General features: G+C 37.8%; 1 protein-coding gene across 1 annotated transcript in view; it reads left to right on the plus strand.

The window, feature by feature from the left end:
* Positions 1–6445: 6445 nt before the first annotated feature.
* The window catches only part of LOC133797872 (uncharacterized), a 35138-nt gene continuing 15969 nt past the window's right edge, over positions 6446–25614 (plus strand). Inside the window, exon 1 of the mRNA XM_062235962.1 lies at positions 6446–6659. The gene's annotated coding sequence lies outside the window, so the exon portion shown is untranslated. The remainder of the gene's footprint in view (positions 6660–25614) is intronic.

The following is a 25614-nucleotide window of genomic DNA, read 5'->3' on the forward strand; positions in this document are numbered from 1 at the left end:
CCCGAAAGACGTCAGGAATTTTCTCCAAGGCTTGGGGGTCCACCGGAATGCGCACCTCGAGGACTGCGGTTGCCAAAATCCCGGGCTCCGCCTCCATATCCCGAACAAAGGCGGGAGCTCGTGGAAGGGGCGGGGGCATCTTCTCCACTGCTGTAGGAGGTGGAGGTACCTTGGCCTGGGCAGCTAGGGTCTGGTCTTTCCCCTTTGCAGGGGACTTGGATGGTGTCCCAGCGAATTTCTTCGCCACCCGGAGCTTCTTCATTTTGGGCCCAGAGGCCCCAGCAGAAGAGTTCCCTCTGGTGAACATAGCTCGCAGGTCTTTGTTCCCAGGCTGAGACATCTCCTCTGGCAAAACAAAGACAACATTAGTATACAAGTAAGCATTTATGCAAGAACAACAAAAATAAGAGGGAAAAAGCAGAACTCAAGTATATATATATTGAAAGGGATCCTACCCCCCGAGCTAGAAGAGGAATCTATGGTCACGACCATCGGCCCCGGAGCTTCTGCGGGGGAATCTAAGACAATGACTTCGCGAGCTGGAATAGGTTATGGGTCCAAATCTGGTTCGAGACTAGACTCTTCTACATATTTCCTAAGACCCGGAGCTATGGTACCCTCCCGAAGAGAGGGCCACGACCGGAGATTAGTCCCATACTCCTCAAAGAAGGCCGACCTAAAGGCTAAGGTGTTTTCTACGACTACAGTACCCCTAGGGTGGCTACTCTCGTAATCTAGCACGAGCCGGTCGACACACTGGAGTAGGGTTACGTCGAGGTCTGGGTTGTTTCGATGGCATTGGACGGGCTGGTTGGGATTAAACCTAGCTAACTGAGGATCGGCGGTGGCCCTATCTAAGCCCCTGAACATGTAAGGATTACCTTGCCCAGAGGGACCTGCGGCTGCTCCGGACCGGATCCTCTCCTCGTCTGTTCCTTGGGCGACCTCCAGTGCCCGCTTCCTCCTCGTCCTTACGAGGGGCACCTCGTCCTCGTCCTCTCCTTCCCCCGTGACCTCCTCCTCGGGGATGGGCCACATCTCACGAGCTGGGGGAAGCCCCGGGGTCTCCTCAGGGCCAAAGTCTGGCCTGGAGAGATCAGTTTGCATGCCAACATCGTCTCGTCTGTCATGAGCTGGCGATAGTCCTTTTCACTGGGGGCAGACCCGCCAGTGTCTCGTACTGACTCCCGAGGATCACAGACTTGTCTGTCCTCGCAAAAATGGCTGCAGAATTTTTCTAAGTCAGAAACTAATAAAGGGGAGCTAATCAATACTTAACTTACGAGCTAAGAGTAAAAGGTACTTACGAGGACGGTTGAAGTAATGAAGTTCGCAGTTGCGAAACCCCTTGGAAATAAAGAACTGGTCTTTGAAGTCGTTGGGGTGGCTGGGCAGCTCGATGACCGCAGCTGTGTTTGGAAAGCGGGTCAGGTAGTAGAACCCGTCGCCTCGCCCCCGCTGCTCCGGGCTGGCCTTGAGGCAGAAAAAATATAAGATATCCGCCGGAGTGGGGACCTCCCATTCCTGTTTCAGGAACATATATCTCAACCCCGCCAACAAACGGTAAGAGTTGGGGGGAGCTGGAGAGGAGCCAACTTCACATAGTTGAGGAAGTCGGCGAAGTATTGGTCCAGCGGGAGGAAGGCCCCAGCCTTGAAGTGCTCGTCACTCCAAGCCGCGTATTCCTCATCGAGTGACGCGCAGCTCCGCTCACCTTCTAGGGGAGGTCGGGCGATCAGGGCGCCCCTCCCTAGCTTGATATTGTGGGAAAGGAATATTTTATTCACTTTCCTCTGGTCAGTGATCTTCGAGACGATCTTCTCAGCCTCGAAGAAAGCATCGGCCGCCACCTCGAGCTCCCGCTCCACGGCCGGCCCGAAAGTGGGGATTGGGGAGTCTATCACTACCTCCTTTCCTTTGGATTGTTGGGAGGACGAGCTGCCTGCAGTCTTTTTAGGGGCATTCTTCTTGGGTCCCATCTGGTCGCCAAGCGAACAAAAGAAGAAATTTTAGAAAGGGCGACTTCAACATAAGAAAGAATCTAAAGAGAAGTGTTTCCTTTGCACGGGCTGAGGTAATCTCAGCCCATGGAGAGTGAGATCACGCGGTTCTATGAACACGCGCCTGTGCTCCCAACGGATTCTCGATTACTTAGAATCCGTGTGTCAGGAGGGTCAGGATAAACGTTTGCCTTGGAAGGAAAGTTTTAGTAGGAAAGAAGTGAAAAACCGCCTGTGAAGCGTGTCCCCTAAGCTACCCGGTTTTGCACCCAAAAGCTGGATATTTTAAACAAGCATACCAAAAAATCCTACCCAGAAGATTTCCCCAGAAAGCGCTCCCTATGTGCCATGCTCCTAAATGGTTTTCTTCTACAATCGATGCCCTAAAATAAAAACCTACACCCTTCATACCCACAAAAAACCAACAGAATATTGCATGCAACTACATGAACTATTTACCTAGGCTACAATGAAAAGAAAATTTAAAGCATGCACAGTCAGAAAACTTACGAAGTGTTTTGCTATGGGGGGGATGAAGGGGTCGTCTGGGTTGGGGCCTCGACGGAATAACTGGTACCAAAACCTCAATGGAGCCCTTGCACCTGATCTTTTGGAATGCTGGGAACGGTAACCAGGAGAAAAAGAAGGTTTTTTTAGGGTGAGAAGAGAGAAGAAGATGGGAAATTTAGAAAATTTTCAAATAAACGGGTGGCCCATGCGTAAGGTGACCACCCCTTTTATATACGTGAAAGGCCATGTGAGGAGGGCCGTTGGATTGCCCTGATGTGGGTTCCGAGGCTCTCCACTCGAACGGCGAAACGACGGTTGAGTATAGGCTAGGCCATTTAATGCGGTTCTCAGAAGACGTACAATCACCAACCACGATGCTCCACGTATTCGGTGCCTGCGTAATGGGTGGAATATGGAGAGTCCTTGGAGAAGCCTAAAAGCCCCCACTGTGGCCCCAGATGATGTCGTGTGCCACGAGCAGGGGCTTGGGGGGAAAATGTACGCCCTAATTTTCCACAGGCTATTAGCGAGCTGAGATATGGCATAATTATATCAGCCACGTGGATACCACGTGGCTGGAGCTGCTGTTGTCAGGTCGTACCTCTTTAGCTCGAGGTAACCAAAGGTTTATCAAGATTATTTAAGGGCCGAGTCAGGATTATGAAGACCGCAGGTCAAGAAGGCATCTAGCTCGAGGCACGAGCTGGAGTTGGAAGTTGTGACCCTTTATAAAGTCAACCACGCAATGTAAACGTGCATATATCAGACATCACGTGTCTGATATATTCCTGAATTCTCGGACACGCAGCATGATGGGTAAGAAGGTCACGGGATGACCCCCCTTACCAACTCCCAGGTGCCCTCTCCTATAAATATGGAGATCCTGGGAGTTGCAAAGGGTTGGATTCTATTGTGTAACGAAATACCTTGTAAGGAATACCAGAAATATGGCAATAATATTGGCTGGTGGAGTAGAAGGATTTTAACCTTTGAACCACCTAGAAACGTATTCGTGTCATCAGTCCATTTTAAGATCATTCATCTGTTTCGGTTCATTATTCAGCACTAATCCCTTTCTCTTATTTTCTTAATTACCTGTTGGCGAAGAACCGCGTCAACAAACCTATAGTTTAAGAATATTAATTATAACATAAGGTTTGATTAATATAGCTGATTATGAAGATGATATTTATTGTACAATAAGGTTTAGATAGAACCAATGTGCATGTTTATTGAGAAATTAAGTATTTTTGAGAAATAGTTTATTAAGAGTAATATTTGAAAACCCTAGAGTCTGCCAACAGCTTTGAAATCGTTATAGGACTCAGTCAAAGCTGTTTACTTAATTCAAATTAGGCTAAAAAAGTGCAATTACGTGTATAATATTTCAGCGTATGCCGATATATCGCCACTTGGGGAATACGAAAAATACGTAACTTCGCACGAACACTTCGACGAGCCTCGAGAATATAAGCCCAGATATATCGCCTACCATGGGCGATATATCGGCTCTAGGGCATTATTTTTTAATGGTTTTGAAACCGAGCTCAATTCAACCCATAACCTCTTAGCTAGCCTCAGAATCTTTTGACTGAGTCTTAAGCTTCTACTGAACGAATATTCAAATGTTTTTCAATTAAAAAGTCATTATTTTATTCAAGCTAAAAGAAGATATTTTCATTCTTGAACTCTATAAATAGGACCTAGTACCCAGCCATTTCTTTCATTCTTCAAGCTGAGTTCAGAGCCTTTAATCTGCTAGGTTTACTTTAGAGTGTTAAACACTTGGCTTAGAGTACATAATATGTATGATTTCAAAATACAAGATACCAAAATGAGCATTATTGTAAACACATGTGATTGATGCCCAAAACGTGAATCTATTAAGCGGTGGTTGTAGTGTAGATGGGCGGTCGATTCCACAAGGAGGTAACTCAGGACAAAGTATTAGTAGAAAAATAAACACAAAAGATTAGTACAAAGTGATGGAAATGGAGATTTGAGATATTTTTGTTGTCTTTTTTATGAAATGATAAAATGAGACAAGTGAGATAAAAATAAGATGTAATCAAGAGTTGAAAAGTAGAAAGGTTGCAAGAATCATCCATATACTTGTTTAGTTACTTAGTTACTATATTTACAAAATTACACAAGTAAATAGTTCATATCCCAATATTTACTTGGAAAATCTAGCATTAAAGTCAATATTTTTTTCTAACAAAAGTCCATTTGAGTTATAAAGTTCTTTACTTTAGGAGCACAATGTTAATCTTATGAAAAATCTAAAAATGACAAAATACCCAAGGGCAATAATGTAATAGAAGATTAGACTTAAAATTATGTATCAATATTACTTTTACTAATTAGAAACACATAGAAAGATCATGACTAATCCTATATATTATTAGCAATAGTAAATAAAGATGAGATTGGAAGAACATAAACAACCCAAATGCATTATATTAAGAACATAGTAAATCAAAGTAGCAAAATAACATCACTAGCATATGGAATCATCCTTAACCTTCCTAGGAAGATTAGGCCATTATGTTCACCATTCTCACGAAATTCTAAGAAGAAATTATGTGAAGAAAGTGCGTAGAAATTTTGCTATAGTTTCTTTACTCTAAAAATTACATACCACATGTGAAAGAAGAGTCCACATGTGAAAGAAGAAGAAAATGACTAAAAAGAAATTAAACTACAAATGGAGTTTACAAAATAAATCTGAAACATTAATAATAAAATATGATTTTGAAAAATCAAATCTTATTATTAATATTAACCTAGCTATTTTAGTAAATTGTCCTCATGCACATTTTTCTAAATTAATACAAAATGTGAGCTTTAAAGCTCAAAATGGAAAATCCAAGGGCCAAAGTGCACACAAAATGGTCTGGAAGGTGGCTGGTGGCATTGACCAACTCGCAGCCAATGGGAGCAAGCCACGTATCGTGGCTGTCAGCAGGGGAAAGAAAAGGCAGGTGTGTCAGGCAGGTTGGGCACCGGTCAGGCAAATCCAGGCGTGGGACTGATGGGAGCACGGATAGGTGGCGAGCAGGCAGAACGCCATGTGGCGCGCTGCTGGCAGAGGAGAAGTAGTGGGCTTGGGTTCCTTTGGGCCGATTCCTGTTGGGTTTGTACCACAAAAATGCCATTTTTTCATTTTTCTATTTTAGTTTTAATTATTTCAGTTCTTTTGCTTTCCCAAATGCTAAAAATGCAATTTATTCCTGAAAATTAAACACAAAATAAATTATAATTAATATTTTCCAATAAAAAAATATTGCAATAAATTCATGAAAATATTAATAAAAACTTAATTTATTTTGAACTTTAAAATTAATAAATTGACATTTTTGAGCACTAATCAACATGGTACCAAAACAATAATTTACTAAAACACAGAATACCAAATAATTATCTACCATTGAATTTTTAATATAATTTGGCTTTTTTCTCTATAATTTTCTTTCAGAAATATCTAATGTGAATAGCTTTTAATAGAAAGAGCTGAGTTAATAGTCAAATTAAATAAGCCGTAAAATATGTATTTTAAAAAAAGAGCTTATACATTTTTGGACTTTATATTTTAATAAATTACTTTTTAGATCTCATGTTATGTAAAATAGTTCAAATAGACCCTTAAATTCAATTTTGATGAAAAAAATTAAATATAACAGTACAGTTATTAAGCAGAATGATAATGTTATTGTTTTGAATTGTTAGTTTGATGAATTATTTACGATTTTAGTTTAAATTTTTTTGACCAAAATCGAGTTTAATGATCAATTTGATCTATTTTATAAAACACAAAATCTAAAAAATAATTTGTTAAAACTCAAAGTACAATTAACTAAGGAGACTAGATACATGATTTAAAAAATATAAACCCAGTAAAAAAACAGAAAAGAAAAAGAAAAAGAAAAAAAAAGGAAAAAAAATGAAAAAGTAAAAGATGTAATGAGTTGGAAAGTTGCTAAAGATGTTAAACAGAAGACTCATAATAGTAAATAATTCGAGAAAAGACAAGGAATAAATTTTGCTAGATCTCTGTTCTCTCAGTAGTCCCGGCTACAACGCAAGGAAGCCCTCCGCCAATCGGTTTCTCTTTCTCTCTCTCTCCTCCAGGCTCCAGCTCTGCCTCTGGTAATATTTACTACACAATTCTTATGTGTTAATTGAGTTTTTGTGCCAGTGATAGATTATGTCTACAATCTGCTTTAGTATCTTTCGAACTACCACTAAATTTTTTGCATAATATTCTTTAAAATAATGATTTCCCATAGATTACTGTTTTCTTTCAGCATTACATATATGTTTATTTTGAAAATAACATTGTTATTTAAAAGCAACTCCAACCTTTGAAATAAAGTTATAATAAAAAATACAGGCACAATTTATTCGACTTAAAATTTAAATTAAAATAAACATTAAAATTTGTGAAAATATATTTTATGTTCAATTTATTCATTATTATATTTTAACTAAAAAAAAAAATGCTTTTTGAGAATTTTTATGTTGTTTGATATATAAATTTAGGCTAGATATAGTTAGCATTAAGTGTCCAATTAACACCATTTTCTTTTACTAGTTAGTTTTCTTATTTTAAAATAGATTATACAAATGTATATTGTTCCTTCATGCTTATGCCGTGTACAATAATTTTGTTCTTATTTTATCAGTGTTATGAAATGTTTGGTTGAAGATGAAAAATCTTGACAAATATGAAATCTAAGAAAGAATGGAAATAATTTCTTATAATTGATTTCAATTATATTTAATTAAATAATAATTAAAATAGAAATTAATAGTAATCATAACTATAATAACATTCTTAATAAATTAATAGTATTATTAACATTATAAAATAAGATCTTATAAAACATCATATATATATATATAGGATGGTTATTATCACATAGTGATAATTGTTATTATTTCTAATATAAAAAAACCATAGACATCTAGTGGATATTTTGGAAATAGTGTTCCGAGTCAATGTATTAATCTAGTATTCCTCATTTTTTCAAGATGCTTCTTCAAATATCTTGAAAAAATTGGGAGTGGTAGATGTCTACTTACTATCTCTAAGGGATCTACTAGGTCAGAATTGGGCAAGTTGGAGTTCGGAATAAGATAATTAAATAATAAAATACTAATTTAGTAATTAATAAGATAATTGAATAATGAAATATTAATTTACTAATTAAATTATTTATAAATAATTAAATAATAATTATAATATGAATTCAATAAAACTAAACTCGAATAAGTTGTACTTCATAAATATATAGATAATTATTTATTAACATTCAATATTAAACTTTTTACAATAATCTTAAAATGTGTGATATCATAATTTCAGCAAATCATAAGACTTTGTAAGATATCATAAAATGTGTTGAGAAAATATTTAATTTTTGTTGATTTTCTATTTGGCGATAAAATTTTATGACCAAAGATAGAATATGTGGGTTATAAATTATCACATAGTGATAATGTTTTCTTAATTATTTTTAATCATGAAAAGTCTTAGACCCGTTCGGAGAGGTTAAGTCAGTAAGGACTCTTAAATATGCTTATCTGAATTATTCATGACTTTTTTGTTTGCATGGATAATTTGAGTTTGTTGTGTACCTATAATTTGATCTATTACTCATTTTATTGTTTCGTTAGTAGAGATTTCAGTCCGTGTCTCCTTATTTGTTCTCGTAAGTGGGTCGACTTAATTTTAGTTTGCACACTTATGAGAACCATAGAGAGGTGCCGCCGAAATTTTTACATAAATGAAACAATGTCAAGAGAGTAGATTAAATTATTTGTATACTACAAACCTGAATGGGATAAGTTCTTTACCCTTTTAGAAGTGGAGTGAAAATGTGGATTATGGCACACATACACATATTCAATAATATTTAATTGTTGTTTATTCTTATATCGTAGATGTCGCTCGATAAGAGTTGTACGACCTTAAGGAATCATAAATGTGTTGCTTATTGGAACGATCTCCAAGCCTTCTTGAAAATGGCGAAAGAACACGTAGAATGTGACGAGAAAATTAAATGTTTGTGTGTGAGATGCCTTAATGTTAAACTACAAACGATAGATATGGTGGAGGCTCATGTCTTTGACAAGGGTTTTCAACAAAAGTATCAACAATGGGTTTATCACAGTGAGGTGGAAGCTAGTGTTTCCAATGAGGTAGTTGAGGAGAATGAAGATTAGATGAGATGATCGACGTCGTTGATGATTTCATCTTACCGACAAATGCAGACGAAGCAGATGGTGTGTCTGGCAGCAGAATGGGACAATATTACGATGAGTTGTTCAACGAGATCGAGGCTGAGTTGTATTTGAGTTGCGATTGGATATCATCCTTAAACTTTTTTGTGAATTTGATGCATTTGAAAGTTAGGGGGAAGTGGTCAGACAACTCTTTCGATGAATTGTTAAAGTTACTAAGTTTGCATTTATAAATATCAATCAAGGCCAAAAAGAAACTGAGTAAGTTAGGGTTGGGATATCAATCAATACGTGTGTGTAAATATGATTGTTGCTTATTTTATAATGAGCATGCAAGAAAAAATTCATGTCCTGTGTGTGGGAGTAACCAATGGATCAATGAAAAGAAGAAGGGGAAAAAGGTTCCACATAAGGTGATGTGTTACTTCTGCTGATTCCCAGATTAAAGCGAATGTACAGTTCAAGGCATACAACTAATGACATGTTATGGCATTACACTGGGAGATAAAAAGAAGATGGGGTGATGCGTCATCCGGTTGATGGGTCTGCAAGACTTTGACGCCACATATCTTGAGTTTGCAAAAGATCCCAGAAATGTTTGTTCGGGCTTGGCTGCCAATGAGTTTAATCATTTTGGCAACATGAGCTTATCGTACAGTATGTGGCCTGTGATTTTGTAACGCCCTACTTCCTTATAGTCGTTACTAAGTGAGTTAAAAACGTGCGTTTAACTCGCTAATCGAGGTTTTAAGACAAACGTGTAATTAAACCATAAACAGGGTCATAGACTTTGAAAATAATTCCATTTACTAAAAATCATAAAGCGTTCAACATTTGGGATCCAAAAACACTGTTTAAAAATGTTTACAACACATAAATACAAGCAGAGTCGACTAGACGACAAAATCTAAGTTTAGTACAATCATCTCCCAAAACTACCCCTGGCCGTGGCAGCCAGGCAAGCCAAACATGTACTCGCCGCTTCACACTCTCCGTACTCATGGTTGGTCGACTTTTCCCTTGCCCTTACCTGCACCACAGAGCACCCGTGAGCCGAAGCCCAGCAAGAAAACCCTCACAAGCAGATAACATATGCATATCAAACACTTAGCATATAAACAGGCCATCAATGGGCTATACACATACGGCTGTGCCATCCTAGGCGCTTTACCAGGCCCTGGGTACGCGGTCCACACCATGAGGATATCCCGGTATCCTTTAGGGTCTCGCCCTGGCAACTCGCACTCCGCGTGCTAAATGTTGCTCTCGGCCCCTTGCCGAACTCCATGTGCTTAACACCATTCCCGGCCCCTTGCCATTCCCGGCCTTGCCGACCTCGGCCTGCGCCGTTCCCGGCTCTTGCCAAACATTCACACATATGCATACATAGCATAATAAAGCAAATACCAAACATGAATAAACTCAATCAAAGGGCTACGCCCTGCAACACAATGATATAGGGCCCCGCCCTGCAACACAATCAATGGGCTATACACATACGGCTGTGCCATCCCAGGCGCTTTACCAGGCCCTGGGTTCGCGGTCCACACCGTGAGGATATCCCAGGTATCCTTTAGGGTCTCGCCCTGGAAACTCGCACTTCGCGTGCTAAACGTTGCTCTCGGCCCCTTGCCGAACTCCACATGCTTAACACCGTTCCCGGCCCCTTGCCATTCCCGCCTTGCCGACCTCGGCCTGCGCCATTCCTGGCTCTTGCCGAACATTCACACATATGCATACATAGCATAACAAAGCAAATACCAAACATGAATAAACTCAATCAAAGGGCTATGCCTTGCAACACAATGATATAGGGCCCTGCCCTGCATACAAGATCTACGGGAACAAGAGTTTTCTTACCTGTGTCTCGAGCTCTCTAAGCACCGATGTCCCGAGCACAGTCCCCTAATCCGAGCCTCGCTGAAACCCTAGTCACAACGCATTAACAATATTCATCCATCAAGTTCTAATCCATTTAATAACTTCGAGCCATAATTCTAATCTCCGGGACCTTGAATTCTATCAATCCGGGTGATACAATCCATCCCGAGCCTTAACCTTTGAGTTCCCAAGCCTAAACACACTTTAAAGCCCAAAATTGCACTAAGAGCCGCGGCTCCATAAGGCAATGCTGCGGCCCGCCCCCAAACCCGAGAGCCACCCCAACACACGGCAGGCGCGCCGCGGCCCTAGCTAGGGCATGCCGCGGCTCGCCCTTCATCCTGGCTACCAACATGCTTCAGAGGGTCGCGGCTCAGCAAGAACAATGCCGCGACCCGACCCTTCAAACCCAGAAAAATCCTCCATTTTTGCCACGAAAACCAATCTAATTAACCCCAAAATCAACCCAACAACTTAAGCTAATCACCACAAAAGTTATTTCATGAACTCAGCAATAAAACCTAACAATAATCCTAGCTCAAAACCTCATCAACTCATAGATGATTCTTCACCCATCACACATGCAATACTCTAAAATTCAACATAAAACCAGCTGCAAATCAACACAGCTCAACATATTAAAAATCTTACCTTGGATAGAAATGAATCCACAAATTAGTTCCTTAAGCTCCAAGCCTCAAGCTCCCAAAATCCCAACTCCAATTCCTTAGCTTCTAGTTAGTTTTCACCAAGATTCACCAAACTCCCAAGAGAAAAGAGAGAACCGAGAGATAGAGAGAGAAATGGTCGGTTTAGAAATTTCTCACTGTTTCTAATGTTTTGTTTTATTTAACTTAATCTCTAAGGTTACCTCAAGGCTCGGGGTGCCAAAAACGTCTCCGATGGCGAAATGGTAAATTTCCCCAATATTCATTCCTAAGCATTCTAACCTCAAACATTTCTCCAAATATTTATTTCCATAACCCGATAACCCCATAAAACATCTAATACCCGAAATACCCCTCGACTCGCTCCGAGTCGGATTCTCAACCCCGTTGTGACTTTCTGGCTAACATCTCCCAAGGACTGTCCCAGATCGTGCTACACAGATATATCATAAGTATATCGCATTTATCTCATTTATCACATTTATGCCCTCAACGTGCTAAAATTACAAACATGCCCCTAATATCCAAACGGAGCCCACGTGCATATTTAATTAAGCTAAACATGCATCTCTAATCACTTATTCACATAAATTCACATATTATAACAATAATTCACTTATTGCCCTCCAGGCACGCTAATCAAGGCCATAAGCCTTATTAGCAAATTTGGGTCGTTACAACTATCCCCTCCTTATAGAAATTTCGTTCTCGAAATTACCTGAACAACTCGGGATACCACTACTACATCTCTGATTCAAGTTCCCATGTCGCATCCTCAACCTTGCTGTTCCTCCACAGCACTTTCACCAAGGCGATGGTCTTGCTCCGCAAGACTTTATCCTTCCGGTGAAGAACCTGAAACGGCTTCTCCTCACAGGACAAATCCTAATCCAGCTCCAAATTCTCATAACTCAACACATGCGTCGAATCTGACACATACTTCCGGAGCATGGACACATGAAAAACATCATGAACCCCTGACAAAGCTGGAGGCATCGCCATTCTGAAATCTACCTCTCCAACCCTTTCCAGAATCTCGAAGGGGCCAACAAACCTAGGGCTCAGCTTGCCCTGAACACCAAACTGTTTCACTCCCCTCAAAGGTGAAACCCAAGAAACACATGGTCACCAACCTAAAATTCCACACTTCTGCGTTTCAAGTCTGAATAACTCTTCTGGAGACTCTGGGAGGCGAGCATTCACGCTCTAATCTTCTCAATCGCCTCATTGGTCCTCTGAACCATCTCAGGACCCAAATAACTTCTCTCACCCGTCTCGTTCCAATGGATAGGTGATCTACACTTCCTTCCATAAAGCATCTCATACAGAGCCACTCCGATAGTCGCCTGATAACTGTAGTTGTACGAGAACTCAATCAAAGGGAGATACTTACTCCAAGATCCCCTAAAATCCAGCACACAGGCTCGCAACATGTCCTCCAATATTTGAATCGTCCTCTCAGACTATCTGTCTGTCTGAGGATGATAAGTGGTAATAAACCGTAACTGTGTGCCCATAGCCTTCTGCAGACTCTCCCAAAACTTGGAAGTGAAGGTGGGGTCCCTATCATATACTATCGACCTCGGAGCCCCATGAAGTCGAACAATTTCCTTCACATATAACTCATCATATTGCTCCACAGTATAAGTCGTCCTGACAGGTAAATAGTGGGCGGACTTGGTATACCTATCCACAACCACCCACACCGAGTCATGCTATCCCACGGTCCTCGGCAAACCAACCACGAAGTCCATGGTGGTATCTTCCCACTTCCATTCTGGAATCCCAAGAGGCTGCAACAATCTTGCTGGCCTCTGATGTTCAGCCTTGACCTGCTGACAAGTTAAGCACTTGGCCACTTAATCCACTACATCCCTCTTCATGCCCGACCACCAATACAAAGCTCTCAAATCCTGGTACATCTTCGTCGTATCCGGATGCAAGGAATAAGGAGTGGTATGCGATTCATCTAAGATCTCCCACCGAATATCAGAATCCATCGGAACGCAGATCCGACCCTTGTACTTCAGCAACCCCATCTCCGAGATAGAAAAGTCCTTAGCCACTCCGAATAAGAAATTCTCTCTGTGACCTCTCAACTGGGAATCTTTTCCCTGCGCCTCCTTGATCCTCTCAAAGAGCGTAGACTGAAGAGTGATGTTGGCTAACCGACCAACCACCAACTCTATACTCGCTCTAGTCATCTCCTCAGCTAGCTTATCAGATATCCGTCTCGAACTGAACAACTGTCCTGGGCCTTTCCAACTCAATGCATCAGCTGTTGGATTAGCTTATACAGGATCTTTATTTATTTTCATGTATATCTAATATTAAACAAATTAATACAAGATAGCCTAAAACATGTTTCTAAAATTGAATTCAAGAGAAACAAAGAATAGAATACTAACAGTATACGCAGCGGAATTAAGAGTCCTTCCTTCAGTTTCTCTAACTCTTGTATCCTTTCTGTCACAGAGTATTATCAAGAAATTGAACCGATCTTCTATTTTCTTCACAATCTTCCAATGTATCCTTAGAACCACCTAGACTAGTGTGGGAAATTCTCAACACATGAGATAGATATAGAGAGAAGAAGAGAAAATAACAAAGAGGTTTAGAAAAGGACTTGTGTTTAGAGAGAATCTAAAACTATCAGAAAATCTGACTTGAGACTTATCAAACTTCTTATTTTGACTTTTCTATAAGCACTCCTTTTATAGACTCAATTAGGCCATTTAATTTAATTAAAAAAATCAATAAAATAACAGCCATTTTGAAGCACTAGGTCGAAATTATCATGGGCTATAGGCCCGTGAAATTTTCCATTTGATTATAAGCTATTGGACTTAAAATCAAGACCTGTATTGTTTTCTATTGATTTAATTAATTAAATAATTATTTAAATCCTTTATCAAATTAATTATTTATAATTTGAACCTTGATTTAAACTTATTTATTAATTTACATACCAATTTATCTTAATTAATAAATCTGCCATAATTTCTCTTTTATTCTCAAAATTACACAACTCTGTGAAACTATCCAAAATTGACCTGGTCAACTTTGATAATTATAATTGATGATTAAATCAATTAATTGAGACTATCTAGATGATTTTATCCAAGGTACAATGGGGACCATGGGCCTATGAAATCAAGCTCCAATAAGTTATCATAAATCTAACAAATAAATTTACTAACTTATTAATTCCTCTCGACTCCACTATAGACTTGGAATTGCACTCTTGAATTCATAGAACGCTCTATAACAAATATAGATACGCTATTAATTATCCATTGTTACAACCATAATTGTCACTCAATCCTCTATAGACGGTCTACAATGAGATAGGACTAAAATACCGTTTTACCCTTCATTGTATTTTATCCTTAAAACACTTAGTTCCTTGTAAATGATATTTCAGTAAACTAATTTAATTACTGAAATGAGATCTCTATCATTTAACACCTTGAACCAAACTAAAAGGAAACCATCGTTTCACTTCTTCATCAGAAGCTATAGATGTTCATATCTATGATTAACACTCCCACTCAATTATACTACCGAGTTCCCAAGATGTAAGTATGGGCTAGTCCGTAGGGTAAGCTGGTAACGAACAAGTCAAAGAACTCAAATAATACAACCAGTTAGAATACTAACCACTCAGAATTGAGATTGAATTGACCAATGGTCAACTATATGATATGACTAGAATAGATAATAATGGTATGTTTACTTGTCTTATCAACTGTCAATATCGGTCCTGTCCGATGTAACAAATACATCCGATCTTATCTACTTTGCTAATGTTCTGGAAAGAACATAACATTGTAATGTGTAAGTAGATCATATTGTAGATTGGCAAGTCAGTGTAAATCCGGTGCACTGACTAATCTTAGGACTAACTTATTTTTGAACATATAATCATATTTATATTCCACTGTGATTACGTCACTATAAATAAGATTAGCTATATGCTCGGGATTTAATAGAAGTTTATATTAAACAAATAATCATGAAAATAAAACATGTGAGCAAAGTGATTGGCCAAGTCAAAAAATGATTTCTATTCTTTTATTGATAATAAAATGAGATTACAAAGAATTTGGGTTTTAATTAGGGCATAAAACCCCAACAAACTCCCACTTGCACTAATTGAAACTAATGCCTTAATTCTACTAATCCCATCTCCTTGATATGCTTATCAAATGTAGCTTCTGGTAGTGTCTTTGTAAACGAATTCGCAAGATTGTCTTCAGTTGCAATATTCATAACCTTCACATCTCCCCTGGCCACATATTCTCTAATAATGTGATACTTCCTTTCTATATGCTTACTCTTCTTGTGACTTCGAGGTTCTTTCGAGTTGGCTATCGCTCCTGTATTGTCACAAAACAACACAAGCGGTTTATCCATTTCTGGAATAACACCAAGATCCGAATAGAACTTCTTTAGCCAGACTATTTCCTTAGCTGCTTCTGACGCGACTATGTACTCAACCTCCATGGTGGAATCTGAGATTGCAGACTACTTTATGCTTCTCCAAATCACAACTCCACCCCCAAGAGTAAACACCATTCCAGAAGTAGACTTTCTGTCATCGACATCAGTCTAAAAATCTGAATCAGTGTAGCCTACAGGGTTCACAACACCACCCTTGTAGACTAACATATAATCCCTAGTCCGTCTCAAATACTTCAGGATATGCTTAACTGCTATCCAATGTTCCGGTCCAGGGTTTGACTAATACCTGCTCACTACTCCCAATGCATAGCAGATGTCTGGTCTAGTACATAACATGGCATACATCAGACTTCCAACTGCAGATGCGTAAGGAACTTTTCTCATTGCGTCTTCCTCTTCAGGAGTCTGGGGAGACTGCTTCTTTGAAAGATGAATTCCATGGCAGGACGGTAGACGTCCTTTCTTGGAATTTTTCATTGAGAAACGTTCAAACACTTTATCAATGTAAGCTGCTTGAGATAGAGCTAAAATTTTGTTCTTTCTATCCCTGATGATCTGGATACCTAGAACATAACTTGCTTCACCCAAATCCTTCATCTGGAATTGAGTGCTCAGCCAATTCTTCACATCTGATAATTTCTTAACATTGTTTCCAATGAGTAAGATATCATCTACATAAAGTACCAGGAATACCACTATTTGATTTGCCTTTAGTTGGTAAACACAGGGCTCATCAATATTTTGTTCAAAGCCATAGGTTTTGATTATTTCATCAAACCTACGATTCCAGGAACGAGAAGCTTGCTTAAGTCCATAGATGGACCTGTTTAACTTACAAATTTTTCCTTCTTGTCCAGATACTTTAAATCCTTCTGATTGATCCATATAAATGACCTCGCCAAGCTTTCCATTAAGAAAAGCTGTCTTGACGTCCATTTGCCAAATCTCATAGTCGAGAGCGGCTGCTATGGATAGGAGGATGCGAATGGATTTGAGCATGGCTACCAGACTAAAAGTTTCCTCATAGTCCACGCCTTCTCTTTGGGTATAACCCTTTGCAACTAATCGAGCTTTATAAGTCTCGATATTTCCATCAATGCCTTGTTTCTTCTTGTAGATCCACTTGCACCCAATGGCCCTAAAGTCACTAGGCGCTTCCACAAGATCCCAGACAGAATTTGAGTACATGGACTCCATTTCCTGTTTCATGGCTTCGAGCCATAGTTCTTTTTCAAGGCTAGCCATTGCTTGTTTGAAAGACAATGGATCATCATCACTAGTGTCACCAACAACCATATTGGTTTCACCATCCAAACCATAGCGAACTGGGTTTTTAGAAACCCTCCCACTACGACGAGGCTCCGTGACTATTTGCTCAGGAACAATGGTACTTTCTTCATTTAAATCGACTTGCATCGATTGTACATGAAGAGTGGGAATTTCTTCATCGACTTGCATTGATGACGATGGAACATTGGTTGGAGTCAATTCTTTAACCATCTCCTCTAAAACTACTTTGCTGCGAGGTTTAAAGTTCTGGACATAGTCATTTTCCAGAAAAGTAGCATTTGTAGAAGTAAACACTTTCTTTTCTGAATGACTATAGAAAAGTCCAACCCAAGTACCTTTAGGATAGCCAACAAACATTCAAACTTCAGTTTGTGGTTCTAGCTTTCCCTCCTTTTTCCTCAGGACGTGAGCGGGACACCCCCAGATTCTATAATGGTGTAAACTAGGTTCACGACCATTCCAGCGTTCTAAAGGTGTTTTGGGGATTGATTTTGACGGCACGACATTGAGAATGTCATTTGCGGTTTCAATTGCATGTCCCCAGAACGAAGTTGGTAGAGTTGAGTAACTAAGCATGCATCTAACCATTTCCAATAAAGTTCTGTTTCGGCATTCCGCTACACCATTTTGTTGCGGAGTGCCTGGGGCAGTAAGTTGTGATAAAATCCCAAGTTCAGTTAAATGATCTTGGAACTGCATATCCAAATATTCTCCACCCCTATCAGATCGCACGATCTTTAACCTTTTACCTAATTGGTTCTGAGCCATTGCTAGGAATTCCTGAAACTTTGAAAATGTTTCTGATTTCCTATGCATTAGGTAAAGACATGAGTATCTAGAGTAATCGTCAATGAAAGTGACGAAATACTCAAAACCACCCCTGGCTTGTATATTCAAAGGTCCACAAACATCTGAATGCACAAGACCAAGTGGTTCTTTGGACCTATCACCCTTTGCAGAGAATGGAAGCTTGGTCAGTTTGCCTTCTAGACAAGATTCACAGACAGGTAATTCACCTAAGGTGAGTTCCCTCTAAGGTCCATCCTTTGTAAGTCTTTGAATCCTATCATAGCCAATGCGACCTAGTCTCAAGTGCCATAAATACGTCATATTATTGTTATCGGTCTTTTGATGTTTATTGGTCCTAGGTTTAGCTACTTTGAATAAATCATTGTTAAGAGCGAGGGGTTCGTTAGGTCGCAGAATATAAAGCCCGTTTTCCAAACATGCAATACACAATTGTGATCCATTGAAAGAAATAGATATATTAAAACTTGTGAAAGTCATAACAAATCGTTCTAATCGCAACATGAAAACTGAAATTAAATTTCTACTAAAATCCAGAATAAAAAATACAACTTCTAAAATTAAGTATTTATTTCCGAACTTCAGACGAGATATTCCTCTAGCTTGGACCTTAACGAACGCTCCATTCCCAACTCTAAGCTTTAAGCTGCCTTTGTTCACTTCCTCTCACTATTCAAGAAGCTGTAAAGAGTTACAAACATGGTTAGTAGTTCCAGAATCATTAATCCAAACGGATTTATCATTCTCTAAAACACATGTTTCCAAGATAAATGAACTATAATCATTACCTTTGTTTTTCGCTGCTAGAAACTTAGGGCAATCTCGTTTCCAATGCCCCTTCTATTTGCAGTGAAAGCACTTATCTTTACCTTTCTTATTTTTCTTGTTCTTCCCCTTAGGCGTCTGTGCACTTGGTTGTGCACTCGTCTTTGCAGCCTTTGCAGGCTTGGGGTTGTTTATTTGTCCACATTTCCTATTGTTTCCAGCTTTCGAAGACGAAGCTTGGTTAGCTTCAGCCTTAGCTAGATGTGCAGCAACATCAGTAGTCTTATTTTCACCTCCTTTACTAGGTCCACCCATGACAGGCTCAATAATCTGAAGCTCGTTCATGAGCTGCATCAGACCATAGTTGAGTTGAGCATGAACATGCAGACACGGTGCAATCCGATAATTTACGGTGCCATCACGAACGTGCAGAGACGGTGCTACCCAAGCATTTACGGTACCATCACGAGCATTGACGGTGCCATCACTAACGTGCGGATACGGTGCTCGTTCTGGGGATTCCTCAATCATGACGAATTCAGAGTTGTCACCAATCAACTTTATGTTGATATTCTGCTTCCAATTAAGGAAGTTTTCATCAGTGAGTTTCTCCATCGAAAGTTGAGAAAGGATGGGAGTAGACACATACACTACTTAACTTAAAACTACAAATTACCAATAAAATAGAAATCAATCACATTTGCTCAATAAAACTTCTATTCACACAAATTTTAAGAAATAACACAACATATACCAAAAATATGTAAGATATGAGAAAAAATACCAAAAACAATCATATCTCTATTTATTTAGGTTTTTAACTAATCTATGATATTTTTGTCCCGGTTGCCAAGAGTCAAAAATACCATTAGTTAAATAGAGTTGTAAACTCATTTAATAATGGACACCACTATTAACAACCTACTATTCGATCAAAATAAGAAAACAAAATCTCTTATTTTATGAGCTAGACCCACGGTTTCAATAATCATAGATTTAATCCTATTAGTCACCGTAGGGGTGAGTCTAGTAGAATTTGACCTATAATTATCTATCTTTCGAAATCTAACCTTGTCAAAATAACTAATGAACACCTTCCGTAGGGGGACGAATCAAAGCGCCTCGAGGCCCCATTAAGCTATTGACTATGTTAAACCAACGGTGGAGATCGAATAAAATTCTTAAAATAAACTCATTATAAAATTAAAAATAGTATTTTTATTATTTATTTTTAGAAAATTAATGACTATGGTTTTTCCAAAAAAAAATTAAATAGATTAAAATTTTTAAAACCAAAGTCCTATAATTTCTTATTATTAATTCTAAAGTGTCACATTGAAACAAATTCAATTAATTTAGAATTAATTTGTTGCTAATCAATATTTATGTTTAACTAATATAATGAACCTATACAATTAAGTCCAACTCAGGTAAATGGGCCTTAACAATTGGGCTTGTATGGAGGAGGGCTGGGTCCAGTATGTCGTTCCCACTACAAAGGCCCCCTATCTTCCATACAAGGTCCAAAAGACAGGAATTTAAACCTTCGTTTTATTAATTATTATTAATAGATTAGACTCATTATAGTCATGCAAAGCAAATGGGCCTTCACAAGTGGAATCACCCACAAGAGAGGAATTTAAACTTTACATTTTCTAATGGGCCCAAATAAAACCTATAATTTTATGAATATTTTATTTGGCAAAATACCATATATCTGACAAACATATGGGCCACTATATGTATCTAAGCCCAATTGCAAAAATACCACATATAGTGCAAACAGACATGTTATAATTGGATGGGCCTAATCATGTTACTATATGAGCAATTCTATGAATTTATTCAAAAATACCACAATTTTATTTTCATTTGCAAAAATACCACAATTAATTATCTAGAATTTATCAAAAATATTCAAATTAATTAAATTTTTACAAAAAATAAGTCAATTTAAATGAAATTTATCAACAATTAACAATAGTTAATTTAAATTTCATTTATCAACAATCAACTTGGTTTTAGGTTAATTTGAAGAAAAAAAATATTAATTTAATTTAAATAGAATTTATCAACAATTAACCAAAGTTAATTTAAATCCCATTTATTAAAAAAAAATTATTAATTGGCTGAAAAAAATGATATTTTTCAAAATTTAACCAATTTAAATTTTAAAATCAATATCTAAACTATTTTCCAAAAATATCTGGTGTTGTTACAACTATTATCTAATATTTTAACCATTTAAAAAATAATAAAATACAAATAGTTATAACAACCCTAAAATATCTCAAATAGTTAAACAAATTCAAATATCCATAAAAATATCTAACTAACAATATTCAAATTTCAAATAATTTAAATATTAAAAACTATAGAATAAAAAGATATTTATATTTTCAAATAAAGATTTAATAAAAATTTCAAGAATTTAAATGAAAATATCTTAAATATCTGATATCATAATTCTAATATTTTAATATATTAAAAGATTTAAAATTAAGTTGTTAGTCTAATTTTAAATTTGAATTTGAATCTTTCTAGAAAATATCTAATTATTTAAATCTCAACTAACTAAAATATCTTATTTTAAAAAAATTAAATGATAAAACAAAAAAGATATTTTAGGTTTTAATTATAAATAATAAATTTCCACAAATTAAAAAAAAAAAAAAACTGGATGAACAGTACCCTAAACGGGTACTGTTCACCCTTGGCTGGGCTGCTGGTGGCGCGTGTGTGCGCGCTGGTGTGCGCGCGCGCATGGGAGCTAGTGCAAATTTTTTCCAAAAATTTTTTTTGAGCAATTTTTCAAACTAAAACTATTTTCTAATTAATTTTTTAACATGTTTTACACAAAATAAAGCATATGTAAAAATTAATAGCATAGAAAACACAACAAAATATCCTAAAAATTGCTAAAATTCACATAAAATCAATATGCTCATAAAAACATGAAAACCATCCAATTATTCAAACATATCAAATAATCTAATTTTAAACATGTTCATGCATGAAAATAAAGATTACCAAAGGCTCTGAGGCCAGTTGTTGGATTAGCTTATACATGATCTTTATTTATTTTCATGTATATCTAATATTAAACAAATTAATACAAGATAGCCTAAAACATGTTTCTAAAATTGAATTCAAGAGAAACAAAGAATAGAATACTTACAGTATACGCAACAGAATTAAGAGTCCTTCCTTCAGTTTCTCTAACTCTTGCATCCTTTCTATCACAGAGTATTATCAAGAAACTGAACCGATCTTCTATTTTCTTCACAATCCTCCAATGTATCCTTAGAACCACCTAGACTAGTGTGGGAAATTCTCAACACATGAGATAGATATAGAGAGAAGAAGAGAAAATAACAAAGAGGTTTAGAAAATGACTTGTGTTTAGAGAGAATCTAAAACTATCAGAAAATCTGACTTGAGACTTATCAAACTTCTTATTTTGACTTTTCTATAAGCACTCATTTTATAGACTCAATTAGGCCATTTAATTTAATTAAAAAATCAATAAAATAACAGCCATTTTGAAGCCCTAGGTCGAAATTATCATGGGCTATAGGCCCGTGAAATTTTCCATTTGATTATAAGCTCATTGGACTTAAAATCAAGACCTGTATTATTTTCTATTGATTTAATTAATTAAATAATTATTTAAATCCTTTATCAAATTAATTATTTATAATTTGAACCTTGATTTAAACTTATTTATTAATTTAGATACCAATTTATCTTAATTAATAAATTTGCCATAATTTCTCTTTTATTCTCAAAATTACACAACTCTGTGAAACTATCCAAAATTGACCTGGTCAACTTTGATAATTATAATTGATGATTAAATCAATTAATTGAGACTATCTAGATGATTTTATCCAAGGTACAATGGGGACCATGGGCCTATGAAATCAAGCTCCAATAAGTTATCATAAATCTAACAAATAAATTTACTAACTTATTAATTCCTCTCGACTCCACTATAGACTTGGAATTGCACTCTTGAATTCATAGAACGCTCTATAACAAATATAGATACGCTATTAATTATCCATTGTTACAACCATAATTGTCACTCAATCCTCTATAGACGGTCTACAATAAGATAGGACTAAAATATCGTTTTACCCCTCATTGTATTTTATCCTTAAAACACTTAGTTCCTTGTAAATGATATTTCAGTAAACTAATTTAATTACTGAAATGAGATCTCTATCATTTAACACCTTGAACCAAACTAAAAGGAAACCATCATTTCACTTCTTCATCAGAAGCTATAGATGTTCATATCTATGATTAACACTCCCACTCAATTATACTACCGAGTTCCCAAGATGTAAGTATGGGCCAGTCCGTAGGGTAAGCTGGTAACGAACAAGTCAAAGAACTCAAATAATACAATCAGTTAGAATACTAACCACTCAGAATTGAGATTGAATTGACTTATGGTCAACTATATGATATGACTAGAATAGATAATAACGGTATGTTTACTTGTCTTATCAACTGTCAATATCGGTCCTGTCCGATGTAACAAATACATCCGATCTTATCTACTTTGCTAATGTTCTGTAAAGAACATAACACTGTAATGTGTAAGTAGATCATATCGTAGATTGGCAAGTCAATGTAAATCCGGTGCACTGACTAATCTTAGGACTAACTTATTTTTGAACATATAATCATATTTATATTCCACTGTGATTACGTCACTATAAATAAAATTAGCTATATGCTCGGGATTTAATAGAAGTTTATATTAAACAAATAATCATGAAAATAAAACATGTGAGCAAAGTGATTGGCCAAGTCAAAAAATGATTTCTATTCTTTTATTGATAATAAAATGAGATTACAAAGAATTTGAGTTTCAATTAGGGCATAAAACCCCAACATCAGCCACTACATTAGCCTTCCGAGGATGGTATAGGATATCACAGTCATAATCCTTAACCAACTCTAGCCACCGTCTCTGGCGCATATTCAAATCCTTCTGAGTAAAGAAGTACTTCAAACTCTTGTGGTCGGTGTATATCTCACACTTATTACCATATCGATAATGTCTCCAAATCTTAAGTGCGAATACCACCGCTGCCAACTCCAGATCATGCGTGGGATATCTCTGCTCATACTCGTTCAACTGCCTCGATGCATAGGCTATCACCTTACTAGCTTGCATCAACACACACCCCAAACCCTGTCTGGAAGCATCACAATAAACCACAAACTTCTCATTATCTGTTGGCAGACTCAACACTGGCGCTGTGATCAGTCGCCGCTTCAACTCTTTGAAACTGTTCTCACATTTGTCTGTCCAAACATACTTTGTCTTCTTCTTTGTCAATTCTGTCAACAGCGTAGCTATCCTGCAGAATCCTTCAACAAATCGCCGATAATATCCTATCAATCCCAGAAAACTCCTCACTTCAGGAACACTGCTCGGTCTAGGCTAGTCTCTCACTGCCTCAATCTTACTTGGGTCAACCAGAATCCCCTCCTGACTGACGATATGGCCTAGAAATGCAACTTGCGGTAACTAGAACTCGCACTTGCTGAACTTAGCATATAACCTATGCTCCCTTAACCACTGCAAAACCAACCGTAGATGCTGCTCATGCTCTGTCTCTGACTGAGAGTACACCAAAATGTCGTCGATGAACATAATCACAAATTTATCCAAATAATCATTGAAAACCTTATTCATCATATCCATAAAAGCTGCTGGGGCATTGGTTAATCCAAAGGACATAACCATGAATTCATAGTGTCCATACCTCGTGCGGAAAGCAGTCTTTGGTATGTCATCTTCTTTGATCCTTAACTGGTGGTAACTTGACCGGAGATCAATCTTGGAAAACATTGTCCTTCCCTGTAGCTGGTCAAATAAATCATCGATCCTAGGCAGTGGATACTTATTCTTAATGGTCAACTTGTTCAACTCCCTGTAATCAATACACATCCTAAGAGATCCATCCTTTTTCTTGACGAACAACACTGGAGCACCCCATGGCGAGAAATTTGATATGATGAAACCCAAATCCAATAACTCCTGTAACTGAATCTTCAACTCTGCCGGAGCCATTTTGTAAGGTGTCCTAGATACCAGCTCCTCCCCTAGCGCCAACTCTATAACAAAGTCAATCTCCCGCTGCGACGACAACCCTGGTAGATCTGCTGGAAATAAATCTGGAAACTCATATACCAATCTGGTCTCACCGGTCTATCCGACATAACCCTAGAGGCATCCACAACATTCGTTAGGAATCCTATGCAACCCTCCTTCATCAGGTCCCTAGCCCTCAATGCTGAAATCGTAGGTACCTGCGAACCAGTAGATATCCCCACAAATACAAAGGGTACATCCCCTTCTGGTTCAAAAGTCACAATCCTGTGCTTGCAGTCAATTTTCGCCCCATACTTCGATAGCCAATCCATCCCTAGGATCATATCGAAGTCATCCATCACCAGCTCAATCAGATCAGTAAACAATTCCCTACCACCTACCTCTATTGGTAAAGCTCTAATTCACCTCCTAGAGACTACCAGTTCTCCAGTTGGCAACAAGGTCTGAAAATCCCTAGCATACAAAACACTAGGTCTACACAACTGATCTATCACTCTAGTAGACACAAACGAATGAGTAGCTCCCAAATCAAACAATGCAATATAAGAAGAACCAGCACTAAAAATCTGACTTGTCACAACCGAGGGGCTAGCCTCCGCCTCAGTCTGAGTCAAAGTAAATACTCTGGCAGGAGCGAGACTGTCGCTTTGCTTCGGCTCCTCTCTCCTGACTTATGGGCAGTCCCTTTTCAGATGATTGGTACTCCCAAAGACAAAGCAGGCCCTAATCCTGCACTCACCTTGGTGTCGTCGTCTGCACCATGGACACACTGGAAAACACCTCCAGTTGTCACTTTCGCCCTGATAGCCAGTAAAAGCACCCCGTGCCCTCCTATCTAAACTGGGAG

This window comes from Humulus lupulus, chromosome 8, assembly GCF_963169125.1.
Source record: "Humulus lupulus chromosome 8, drHumLupu1.1, whole genome shotgun sequence".
NCBI lineage: Eukaryota > Viridiplantae > Streptophyta > Magnoliopsida > Rosales > Cannabaceae > Humulus > Humulus lupulus.